The sequence below is a fragment of the Salminus brasiliensis genome, chromosome 1 (genome assembly GCF_030463535.1).
Source record: "Salminus brasiliensis chromosome 1, fSalBra1.hap2, whole genome shotgun sequence".
Lineage (NCBI taxonomy): Eukaryota > Metazoa > Chordata > Actinopteri > Characiformes > Bryconidae > Salminus > Salminus brasiliensis.
The window spans coordinates 91,039,427-91,052,845 of record NC_132878.1 but is presented as its reverse complement, the minus strand read 5'-3'; the positions used below and the strand labels follow the sequence as shown (position 1 = coordinate 91,052,845).

Below are 13,419 nucleotides of genomic sequence, written 5' to 3'. Positions count from 1 at the left end.
AACATAGATCTGCTTGCCTACAGCCTTCATGGAAGTAAACATACAGAGACCATGTTTCACATTCTCTACTGTTGGGGTCAGTCTAGAAAGTCTTTTAATTCCAAGCTGAGAAAAGATATTTTAGAGGGTTTTACACACTGCCAGTTTTTTTATGCTTAAGGCAACACAAGGGTTAAATAACCAGTAGCTCCTTCATGTGTTGTTCTCGTCCAGGATACTTGCTTCTCAAAAGGTTCTGAAAGCTCGATGGAAACGTGCCTCTGGTTCTTCACTGAGTAACCTTGAGTATAGAGTACACTCAACCTCCAGTCCTCAAAAATCAGCAGATTTCCCTTCTTTCTTTACTAAGGAATTACGTTTGTCGACACTTAAGCCAAAGAGTTGTGCCAAGTGTCAAACTGTCAGGCAATGATGAGCAGAAACAGAGGCAGATGAGGGTCCAGGGGCCAGAGACAACATCTCTTCCACACCTCATTAGGAGTGACTAGATTGTGAATCTGCTCTCGTGTGAGGGGTGGGCAAGTGCTCCATCTCTTGTTTAGTGGATAATGAAAGACCTAATTACGTAATTGAATTTTTTGAAGCTGCGTTGATGGTGCCAGAGGGAGCATTGCTCTCACTCTCAGCCAGAGACTACAGCAGAGCAGCACAGCCACACCAGGACGAAAACGGGGACAGCAAGCAGTAGTCACTGCGCCAAAGTCTGACTGCATCAATCAGCTACTGCTACTGCTGACAAATCCCAGCAGAGCCTAAACCGGAAAACCTCTGAGGCTGAGCATTAGAGGTCTAAGTCTCGGTTATAGTCGTTCAGTCACAATCCATTAAACAATACGTTCCTAAAATGATGCAGATGAACGCATCACCCAATGAGGGCTGTTTATTAGGAGAGAGGCACAGAAATGGGTGAGGGATTGGTTAAAAATCGATGTGTCATTGTTAACTTACTCAGTGTTTGATGCTGTAATCCCACAACAGGCCTCATAAACCATCTAAAATGCCTCTCTGGGGCACCAAAAATACTCCTTAAATAAGTGAGAACATTTTACAAAACCCATGGGCCACAGCTCATCGAGGACACAGGGCTAAATTTAATACCCCATGGCGTGTGTAGAAAAATGTAGCTTTTGGCTTGTGATGAGATGAATGAATGAATAAGCCACATTCTGCAAACCAGGGCCGTTTAATGAAGGGACATTTCCATTTAGCAGAGATAATTTAAGCCAAAAGTTACGACTGCCTAATAAGTGAATAGTTAAGGTCATCACTTGGCCTCATTAATCACGACAGACTCTTAAAAATACATAGAAGGGCTATTTTTAAGAGCCTTCGCATTTAGCCCCTTGAACCCTATGTTTATTAGTCAGCTATTAATCCGAGTACAGTTATTTGTTAACCATTTGTTTTTTAGCATATCTAGTGGAGTCCCACAGGGTTCTATTTTAGGGCCTATGAAACTGATGTTAATTATGACAGGAATGTAGTTCTGAGGATGACGAATTGTGGGCTTACATGCAGGGCTTGCTTACTTACAAGGGGCTGAACCTTTAAAAGACTCCTCACACACCTCTCACACCTCTTACAAAAGTGGTTCTTTATATAATCAAAAGAGATTAGTCTATGACACTGCTCAAAGCACTACTATCCCATGGACACATATGTAGCAAACACTGTCTGAAATACCAATTCAACCGAGTGCTGTCATCTGTAAAAAAAAACACTATATGGACAAAAGTATTGGGACATCTGCTTATTCAGCATTTCTTCAAAAATCTAATGTATTAAAAAAGATTTTATCCTGCTTTTGTTGGAGCAACTGTTTCTGTCTCTCTACTCTCCAGAAAAGGCTTTCTACCAAATTATGGAGAATTGCATTTACATTACATTTACATTTATGGCATTTAGCAGACGCTCTTATCCAGAGTGACTTACAAGGTAACTCGTATTACAGAGGTGGGTCAGTGTAGTGTTAGGAGTCTTGCCCAAGGACTCTTATTGGTGTAGCGCAGCATAGTCACCCAGCTAGGGAATCGGACCCCAGTCTCCCACATGGCGTGGTAGCTCAGTGGCAGGTAGGGGTGTTATCTGTTGCACCACACCAACCACTCTGTGGTTTTGGTGTGGAATTGCTGTGAAGACCTGACTGCATTCAGCAACAAGAACATGAGTGAGGTCATGATGCTGGATAATCATGCCACCTCATCCTAATCAAGTCCATAACTCATCCCAAAAGTACTGGATTGAGACCAGCCATTATTCCAGAGAACACAGTTCCACTGCTCCACAGCTCAATGCTGGGGGGCTTTATATCCCTCTAGCCCACGCCTGGCATTAGGCAGCATGGTGACCATAGGTTTGTGTTGATCTGCTCCATACAGGCAGTACTTCTCTACAGGGACTAGACAATCTGTATGTGTGTATTTGCACTTCTGTGTCAGCAATAAGTGCAACTCATAAAGTAGCCGAAAGCATTCATTAGAAGGGTTGTCCACAAACATTTGGACATGCAGTGTAGAAGGCACGATTCCATCAAGCCTCTGTCAGCTGTCAAGTACAGTAATCCAGGGAGGGCAGTGAGGTTAAGCCTGTAAATAAAATCATGCAGTCTTAGTGTGTTTTTCTCCAGTGTTTGGACATTGTATTTGCTATGAACTGGCTAATCGTAACGATAATCCATTTGGCAGAGATTTCGGATTTAGAGATTTAGAGCGCCTGCCCTTCGCTGGGTTCATTCAGAAGGCTCTGGCAGCAGACGGCCATTCACTGAATAATTTGCAGCACCAGATTTTAGGTGTGGGCGGATGATTCACACCAGGCAACCAGAAGGAGTACACAAGAAAGAAAGCAGAGAGAGAAGCGATGGTTTTTTGGAAAGGCATAGCAAATGAACGATCATGTCAAGGCTCATCTGGAGTTGTGCACCCATAAAGGAGCATCTCATTAGCAGCCTTGATGAGTCTCATTATGCCCCTCATAATGTTGTCTCCACCCACCACCACCCTTATGTCACACACACACACACACACACACACACATCTGACGCTCACCTTCAACCTTTGCCTTACATGATCATTCCACAATGACTAAAAAACTAGAAAGCCTTTAAAAAGACTTTAATAAAAAATATTGTGTAGCGTAGTGGGCAACACCACCTTTCTTGTGACAAACCTGGGTTCAATTCCCTGGTTGGGCAAGCGCACCAGCCTACACCAACAGAGTGAGTAAGACTTCTCTACACTGCCTTCTCCTACTTGTGTAACATGATATAAATGTAAGACACTCTGGATAAGCACGTCAGCCAAATGTAAATACAGTATTTGGACAAAAGTATTGGGACACGTTTAGGTGTGTTTAGGTGTTTCATGCAGTCAGCCTTTCTTACACACATTAATGAAAGAGCAGGCGGTTCTAAAGAGCTCACTGAACTCCAGCGTGGTTCTGTGGTTCTGCCACTGCTGCAACAACAAGAAGTCAGCTGGTGAAATTTCCTCCCTCCTAGATCTTTTACTGAGGTTTTTAAGGTTTTATAGAAAACTTGTGACAGTCTTTAGTGAATGGGACAAACTGGAGGTGGGTTAATTAAAGCTACAGTTATGAAGATCCATGTTTGTCTATGTCTTTATGTGGTCAAGATCACAGCTGACCATTTTCATTCTTTTATGTTTATTTAAACCCTAGACATAACTTGTCTTGTCTTGTCTGGCAGAATTCAACATTAGCCTCCAAGCTTCTAGAGGAACGGAAAACGGATGGAAAACAGCAACACTTTTCTCTAAGAGATCTTTCTAGAAGAAAATGATTAGCTTTTTCTCTACAAGACAAGCTTTAGATTTGACCACTTATGGGTTGTTTCAGGTCAGCTGTAAGTAGGCATGAATTCACATAATGAATAATGCATAAGAATACTACTCAAATTTAAATGTACTACAGATTTCTATGTGCAAGAACGATGAGAAATGGTACACATTGCTGTCATGCAAAAAAAATTGTATCCCCATTTTGACAGAACGTTCTTTCCATTGTATGCAAATGTATTGAAGAATGGACCAAAAGAAATGCTCCAAAATGACTTCCACTCAAAGTCTAGAAGGTTTTTGCCTTCTACTGTAACATTGCCATTTTTGAGATACAATGATATAGATATGTTGATTAGGTTATTAAGATCAAAGTGAGCCACAAAAATAAACAAAAACAACTGAACCTGAGCTGATACTGATTTATCACAATTACTAGAACTTGCAACAGCTGCAGCAGATATGTGTGGGCTGCCAATTGCGCAGTCTTTCTTTTGGCTGAGCATTTTGGCATGTTGTGAACATCCTAAGAATTGAAATAGTGCTGTTACGCAGTAAAAGCACTGGCCCATGTGCAGAGAAAGAGCAAAGGGTCTGCACTCTCTGCTGCTGGGCTGTCAGCAGAACTAATCCATGCTATGACTCACTGATGAGAAGAGTCACTGCAAAAGCCAGCACAGAGAAAATGCAGTGTTTTGCACTGGTTTCAAATGCATGCCTGTTTTTCTCATACCGCTTAAAAAACACGGTGCCCTGTAAAGCGTATGTAATCAGCCTGCTCTGTCACATCCTGCACAGGTTGCAGGGTTAAAGAGTCCTACACAAAACACAAAATGTGAAAGTACTGTATAGCATGATAAAGGCTTCATGATTTGGATTTTGGTGCAAAGTACATAATGTTACAGAAATGTTACAGACTCATGCATGATAACAAACCATGTTGTGAAATCTCTTTTTGGTTTCAGCAGCTGCTGGCTGATTCAGCTTTAATATCACTTTCCAACAGGCAATGCTGGATATGTCCAAATATTTGTGGACACCCCTTCCAATGAATGCATTCAGCTACTTTAAATTGCCCCCGTTGCTGATGAGTGATACAGATGTGCATATGCACACACACACAGCTCGTCTAGTCCTTGTAGAGATGTCTAGCCAATAGAACAGGACTCTCTGGAGCAGATCAACATGAACCTATTGGCACCATGCTGCCTAATGCCAGGCGTGAGCTAGAGGAGTATAAAGCCCCCCAGCATTTAGCTGTGGAGGAACTGTGTTCACTAAAATGATGGATGGTGCTTCATCCAGAGATGAGTTGGGGATGATGATGCAGGTGATGATCTTTCAACATCCTGACCTCACCTAGCGCTGCAGTCACTGAATGCAGCCAAATCCACACAGCAGTGCTGCTCCAAAACATAGTAGAACGCCTTCCTCCCTGGACAGTAGAGACAGTTACTCCAACAAAAGAAGGGTATAACTAACTTTTTTTATCCTCGAGTTCGGAAGAAATAATGAATGAGCAAGTGTCCCAATACTTTTGTCAATATATTATTGGTGAAATTGTAAAAAAATATAATACTCAGGTTTATGTTGTATAAATCTCAGCCTTTGTGGATTGAGCCACGTGAGAAACAAGGGTATAATGTGTGTTATTATTAATAATTCTAAAAGTGCTGATTTCCCGGACAGGGACTTATGCTAGTCTTTGTCAACATTTTCCTTTCAATTGAGAATCCTCATTTAGAGTAACGTGTAGTCCAGGACTAAGATAAATCCCTATCTGGGAAACTATCCCATTAATATTCATCCATAATAATAATTATAACGACTTTGTCTTCCACAAGGCTCAAGGCGCTAAGGCTAAGATTTACTACATCAATTCAGTATTATGTTTTTAATATTTACACCTATAATAGAGGCCTATCTAAGATTGCCTGTGATAAATAAAAGCTACTAATCACCTGTTAACATTATGTAAATATGTTAATGCTTTAACATTCAGTCACTATTAGTTACATTTGCATTTTTAATTGTTCTTTTAATGACATAAGACTCAAAGCTGGAGCTTCACAATGGCTATACAAAAAGCTACTGCATGTGTCTGTTATTTCTCTGAAATTATTTACAGATAAAAAAAAAATCCTTCATTAGTCCCACAGTGGGATTTCACAGATTTCACAGATTATCTAACCCAAAATTTCTGAAAGGAAGACACAAAAGGATGCTCCATCTTAGCGTTTTCGCTTTCCAAAGGCCTCCCAGCAGGCAGGACTTGTGTGTTCAGTGCTGATCCTATAGACTAGTGGATAAACACAGCCTAGAGGCTCGGATACACTAGGCTCTCTCTCCAGCCTTTCATTTAGCAAACACCCCAGCCTGAAACGCACCAGAAGCCTCAGAGGGAAGGAACTGCCATCTTGTTAGCAGGTACCACTAAACGCTACTGAACGTGTCTCCCTAGCTGTTGTTAACAGATCCATTTCGGCTGACATATCTGCATCTGTTTACCCAAACCAGTTTTCATTTCCTCACTCTCATTTTATGAGCCTGTGCTGATGCTGTGTGAGGACATTTCTGCAGTGTTCTCGTTTGAGAGCATAGCACACACTCTGCCACTGACGCAAGAGATGTAAAGTACAGCTAAAGAGGCCCCAGAGGAGTTCAATTCATCCACTATATTTCTTGGAGATCTTGAGTAAATGGCAGGGTGGAAATGGAAACCGGGTGAAAATGAGTGTGCTGTGATGAGGTGATGAGCTGAAAGAGGTGGACGGAGGAAGAGAAAGAAAGGCGCTGTGAAAAGAGAAGAAAAGAAAAAGCTAATAAATGGTGCAAAGAGAGAAAAACAGAAAGCAGAATAAAAACAATATAACAGATCAGAAAACAGAGAAAGGTGCAAATAAAAAAAGAAGAGGTTAGAAATAAAGAGCGAAAATAGAACTGAAAAGGAAGAAAGTTGAGAAGAAAGAAGAGAAGAAAAAAGAAGAGAACAGAGGAAAAAACAAGGAAAGGAAATGGCAAAAGAGAAGGGTAATTAATGAAAATGAAAAGAAAATTAAATCTAACAGAATAGAGAGAAGAGAGGAGAAAGGTATAAGAAATGAGGCAAGGGAACAGATGGAAGAGAACTGACAGGAGAGGATTGAAGAGAAGAGATGAGAAATGGTGGAAGGAATAGGTTTGAAGAGGAGGGAAAAGAGATAACTGAAGAGAAGAGAAATGAGAGGATTGAGGAGAAGAAAGAGAAGAGACAAGAGATGGAAGGAACAGGATTGAAGAGAATAGAAATGAGAGGTTTGAAGGAAGAGAAGAGAAATGGGGGAAGGGACAGGGTTGAACTGAGAAATTAGGGAAGGGAAGTGTGAGAGGAGAAAAGAAATAAGAGGGAGGGGGTAGGCTTGAAGGGAAGAGAAGAAAAGAAAAAGGTATGAGAAATGAGGGAAGGGCGAGAAAAGAAGAGAAGAGAGAAGAGAGGATGGAATATAAGATAAACGAGAGGACTGAATAGGAGAGAAAAAGAGAGGTTTGAAAAATGAGGGAAGAGGAGAGAAGCCAACAGAAATGGTTGAAGAAAAGTGAAGAGAAAACAAAAGCAAGGATTGAATAACTGAGGAAAGAGAAGGTGAGAGAAGACAGACAAAGAAGAGGCTTAAAGAGATCAGGGAATAGAAGAGAAGATAACAAACAGGATTGAAGGGGAGAGTACAGAATAAAAGAGAAGACAATGTAGAGACGTGTGAATGTGAAGGGATGAGAGAAGAGAAGAGAGTGGGGCACTGGTGGACATTTAAGAGGCAGCTCAGCATCTACTGCCATGTCTGTGGAGAAGACAAAGCCACAGTGAGTCACGTTAGCCATTGTAACAAATCTGCGTGTGCGCTGTCACCATGGACACACTGCGCTCCATCAGCTGTGCTCACCCATGATCCACACCGCATCCATTTTAGCCCCCGCCGCCACAGACAAGCACACACTCACCGCCCTCGTCCTGGGCTAACGGTCCTCATTAACATTCTGAGCAGCATCCAGCACTACTGTATGGGTTGGGATTATGTAAGACATTTATGCATCACAGTGAGGACAGATGCAGATTTAATACACAACTCCAGGGACCTTTTAACCCTGGATCTGTGAAATACTGACAACCCTACGTGTTCCGGTCTGTTTTTCCTGTACTTAACTAATGTGTAATTCATGCTGTTATCACATATACTAGCACTATTGCTGGCTAATGTACAGCTTGTGCTGTTGTTAAAAAAAGGGAAAGGTCTCAAAGTAAAGGTTTGGGCACCCTGCATGGTCAGTAGTCAAGACATTTTTGGTGATTCTCACCCCGTCTTCTTTGCCAAAGGCTTCTAGTTCTTTAGGATTTTTGGGCTGCCTTGCGCCACTTTCCACAGATACCATGCCATGGCAAAATCTTCAGCTTGCACCTCTTGAGATGGTCCAATGAGGATTTTGAGGTATGTGTAGGATTATTATCCATCCTCTTTTCATCTTCAGCCTTTTTAAAGAGGGTGTAATGTTTGCTTTCAGAAATATAAATATTTAATTGAATCCATTTTTCCTATACCAGAGTGTAAGTGTCGCTGCACAGTAGAATAGTGCACCACCACTCCAGAGTATGCTTAATCTTCTTAAAGGCCTTTCTATCATTTCTACATTGCAGTTCTCTCTTGACCTCCACAATTCCTGCTAACCGTCCCTTCTTAATTTCATTAAAACTACTTAAAAAGGTTTGCTATGTTCTTATAGCCTTCTAATTTGTGGGCATAAATTATTTTGATTCTCAGAGTGCTTGGCAGCTGCTTAAAGGAGCATACGGCTGCTGATTTCTGGAACCAGGTTTGAAGAAAATGTGCATCTCCTAGTCTTTCCTAATGGTGAACAAACAAACAACAGCACAGATTTACAGCCTATGTTATCACGTATACTAGCAATACCGGTACCCAATTTACAGCTCTGTTGACATGACTCAGCAAAAGAAACATCTAAAACCTTTGTGAGACAAGAAACGCTGATTCATTCAACAGGTTGAAATAGGGTCTGCCATCAGAATACACTGGCAGCAGCACATATTGCCCATGGGAGCAGAACAATTTCCCCTGCAGAAGAGCTTCCACTTCTCCACTGCAGGGATTACGACGGAGAGATTACGATGCTGCTGCACCCAGTCTTTCTTGGCAGAACATACTGCAGTTTCTGGGCGTAAAATCATTCACCTTCCATTTCTGCCACTTTTTAATTGACGTTTTCCAGAATAGACCTCCGCTGTAATGAAGGATCATCTCCAATATCTCGAACGTGCATTAACGTACCAATATGTTATTCCTAGTAATTCAAAACTGCCATTTTTACCAATGGTCAATTTAAAGAAATTTCTAGTATCTGGAGATCCTCAAACTCACTCTCTTAACAGGACATAAACCATACACCTGTCCATAAAGTAAAATATGACTTATATTGCTCTTATAGTAACCAATTTTCAGTCAATTCCTGTTGAATCAGACCGGTCATTCTCTGATAACGTTATGGTTTCTTGTGGTGGCCTGCGCAGCCATTTCAACAGATTTTATCCTCTGCCTCTACCAGACATTCTCACCTCTCCAAACCCAACGCAGTGGCAAGCCATGACTTGGCCAGTCCAGAAATAGCTCTACCAATGGTCGGCCGAAAGCTGGATCACATGACATGTGGACCCCAGCCGGGAAGACCGATGAACCCAGAAAAGCGAGTTCTACAAGCGAGGACCCTCAACCTGCTTTCTTACCGTCAGTCCCTGCCTCATTATCGTCCCTCCGAGGGTTCCTCTCAAGGTTACACTGCAAAGAGCAATGCAGCACATAGAAAGTACACAACAAGCCACGGATATAAGAGACTGAGATAAAAAAAATATATAAATAAATAAGCATCCCAAAATGAGACCTGAAGGACCAGACTATCAAAGACAGGTAGATGAACTCATAATGAACTCATGGAGAACAGCTACCAGGAGAGCCCTTGGAAAAACCCTGTGTTCGCTAAGAGCTCATTAGATCAATGTTTGGAACAAGTGTTTAGTAAGAGCATCTGTAATCCGATATAGTATCTGCTTTTGGGATCAACCGGTGTTCACTTACAGAGCGGCTGAGGAACACAAAAACATATTATCTCATTTCATGGGATTTTTTAGGTCAAGCCAAGCATGAGAGGAACAAAATTCGAACCTGGAACCGAAGCAGAACCTGCACTAATAACTGCAAGGCTATATTCAGTGCGCTTTATAGCACATTACAACCCAACATAACTGACATAAATGACATTTTCAATCCAAGCCCATCATCACGTCGACAGGCCAGTCACCACAACCACCATTCCTCCAACCCGACCAAGCAAAACCCCACGAAAGCATCATCTAGGCCATCCACGAATCGTGACTGTACCCAGGCAAACCTCTTCATGCCGTGTTTTCTGGTCTCAGGCTTGACAGAAAGTGAAGTAATACAGCAAAAAGGTCCAAAATCATCATCTGAGAAACCCCCCCATCCAGCCTAGCTACCACAGGTTGCCATCCTTTAGCCTACGTTTGCTGCAAGGTCACCAACACAGCCATATTATGACCCCATTTTATCCAAGTATTCACCAGAAAACCTCTACTACGACTTCGTAACGTCGTCAAAATCAAACCACACCTGTAAAATAAAGCCCAGTCATTTCGCAGTGAGACCCATAGGCTAACAACCAGCCCCCTGGAGGACCGTCAGACTCGAAGGTGAAGGGGCGAGGCTAAGGCTAACGTTACTCCTCACCTAACGGTCGATGAAATGAGCGATTAATTAGCCGGAGCTTTCGTTTTTCCTCACTTTGCGCCGGGATATCGTGTGTTGTGGGGGTTATGAGTACGATAAGCGGCGAGTTTATCGATTATCGGCATATTTGCGCAGTTTTAGCTCAGAAATCAGGCGCGCGCTGCTGTGAGACCAACCGTCATCTCTCAGGAAATTTAAACCGACGCGATGGTGCACGAGACGCTGATTTTATTATTTATTATTATTTTTATTTTAATTATTATTAATATTAATGTATTTTTACTAACATTTGCGGTAAAACCATCACGATACATTTAATTCGTAATATTATATTTCGACGACATTTAGCTACCATGATTTCAACGGGTGTGAAAAATATGCTAATTACGAATTAATTAGCAACAGCTGCTGGATGTGTTATTTTTTTTATTTCCACTTTCTACTGCACCAGGCTGCTCAAATCCACTGAAATATACTGAAATATATATATAATTACTATGCATCACCACCTACCTTTATTATTATAGGCTGCTCTTTGTAGATCCCTTCCTCGAGCTCTCCGTTTGGGCTGTTTTAATGGGGAAAATAATTATATTTTATATATTTATATAGTTTTTGTGATGATAAGGGATCTGGCTGTCTGGCTGCTTCGCTGTATCCCTGGAAGAGGAGCGCCGTGCGTGTGTGGAGGGTGCTGCCCTACTACACAGCGCACTTCTTGGAGTACCCCCCCCAACACCCCTCATCTCTCCCGTAGGACCGTACCATTCACCTGGAGGGGGGTTCAGTAAGCATTTCTGTTGCTAATGTCAAATGTGCTGGAAATTATGCAATGGGTGTAGATTTAATTGGGATGAATGTAATATTTGTAGGTATTTGATAAGATTGCGGTTCTAAAATGGGCCAGGAAAGCGCTGTCTTCGCCATTGACCGACGGGCGTCGCACCCGGTGGGCAAGAACCAACAGTGAGGTTTCTCATATAAATGAAGGTCGTATTCTGCACATATGTACCGAGTAAGGACGTAAAGAGGGGGGAGTGCTCGCGCACGTGCGCACGCTCGTGTCCATAATTTAGCCGTGGAGACCAGCAGAGACCACTGGGGGTGTTTTTATTTTTTTATATTTTTTTTATTTTTTTTTTAATATATTTATTTTTTTAATTATTATTTTTTGATGATGCACAAATAAGCCCCCATTACAAGCAGGCTTTCAGTCAATAGTGTAAATAAAAACACTGCTGATGTTAATATAGGAGAGGGGTGTGAATGCGCGTGCACTGTGTCGATCTCCGCATCCCAGCTGCAATGGCCGGACGGTTGAAATGGCAGCTGAAATCAATAGGCCTTGCATGGATATAACGCGTGGACCGAGCATTAGTAGGGTGGCTGCAGGTTTTAGGGGGCATAGGGTCATATTGGACAATGTGTTTTGAGTCAGTATGGGACATAGGTTGCCCTGAATGACAAAGCCATTCATTTATTCAATCCTCATTAAAAACTACTCACATTTTGGCAAATTTGGAAAGAATACACGAATAAGCACCAGTTTGGAGTGATTACTGCAATGCAAAATGCAGTGTAAATAAGTTATCCGACCTGGCTAACGGTTAATGAGCAAATGTGGAGCTGTTATTGTGTTTGCTTGCATTTGCATAAGCAAGTAGCTGATTGTATTTATCAGAAAGGGTGTCCGCAAACATTTGGACATAGGGTATCTGAATCCCACCCTATACTTGTGATGCTTAACCCTATACAATGGATCAAGCTAGGGTTGAGCATCACAAGTATAGGGTGGGATTCAGATACCCTATGTCCATGTGCAAATGCACACACACAGTTTGTCTATATTTGCACCATACCTAATTCCAGGTGTGATCTACAGGGGTATAACAGGGCCCCCTGTTGAGCTATGGAGTAGCAAAGCTGTCATTGCTTTTGCATCACAAGTAGAATGGGTTTAGATATTATGGCGTATGGATAGTGTGTTATGTGGGAGCAGAGGTCTCTCAAAGGTAAAAAAAAAAAATACCATTCTGGAGTATAATAATTTGCCCTTTGGGAAGATTATTGCAAGCATTGGCTGAAATTGGACTCAGACTGAATTATGTGCATTTTTGCTGTAAATAACGCGAAGGAAAATAAATGGCAGATATTTCATGATGGCAAATGCTATTCTTAACCATCTGTCATTGCTTTTGCTTGCAATTGCTTGAACAGTCAAGCTCATAACTGAATTTGATCAACACAAGCCATGGATACAGCTTGCACTGAGCATCACAGATCATTATGTTTCAGTCTTCTATTAAAAATACTGTATTTCGTCTTATTATCACTGTAAGTGTCTGACAATGAAAAGTGAATGGCAAATGTTTGCTTGCATAGTTGCAATTCTAGCTGAAATGCATCCAGCTTGTATTGAACAGCAGCAGCTTCAGGTATTATGGGGGCATGGGGTCATATAGGGCAGTGTGTTGGTCGTAGGCCGTGTATGTCAAAGCCTTTTCGTTTGGCATATTTGCACATAATTCACTAATAGAAAATGAATAGCAAATGCCTCCCTTGTGATGGTCAGTTTGGGGTTATTAAGCTGCCTGTAGTTGCACAGCCAGTTTAAATGGCAGCTGAAAAGCATCAGCCCAAGCAATAGATCAAGCTTTGATGGATCAGGAGGTCTATGTGTGAAACCAGCAAGATATGGCCAGGGAAAAGTGTCTGTTCATTAGAGAGGTGATTATGAATGTATTACGCTCACATTTCTTTGGAAGGAAAGACTGATAACTGTATATTAACATTGAACATGTACATCAGTCAGCCATAATATTAAAACCACTGACAGC

General features: G+C 41.7%; 1 protein-coding gene across 1 annotated transcript in view; it reads right to left on the bottom strand.

The window, feature by feature from the left end:
* The window catches only part of sv2a (synaptic vesicle glycoprotein 2A), a 67,035-nt gene extending 55,735 nt beyond the window's left edge, over positions 1-11,300 (bottom strand). Inside the window, exon 1 of the mRNA XM_072692382.1 lies at positions 11,096-11,300. The gene's annotated coding sequence lies outside the window, so the exon portion shown is untranslated. The remainder of the gene's footprint in view (positions 1-11,095) is intronic.
* Positions 11,301-13,419: the final 2,119 nt, after the last annotated feature.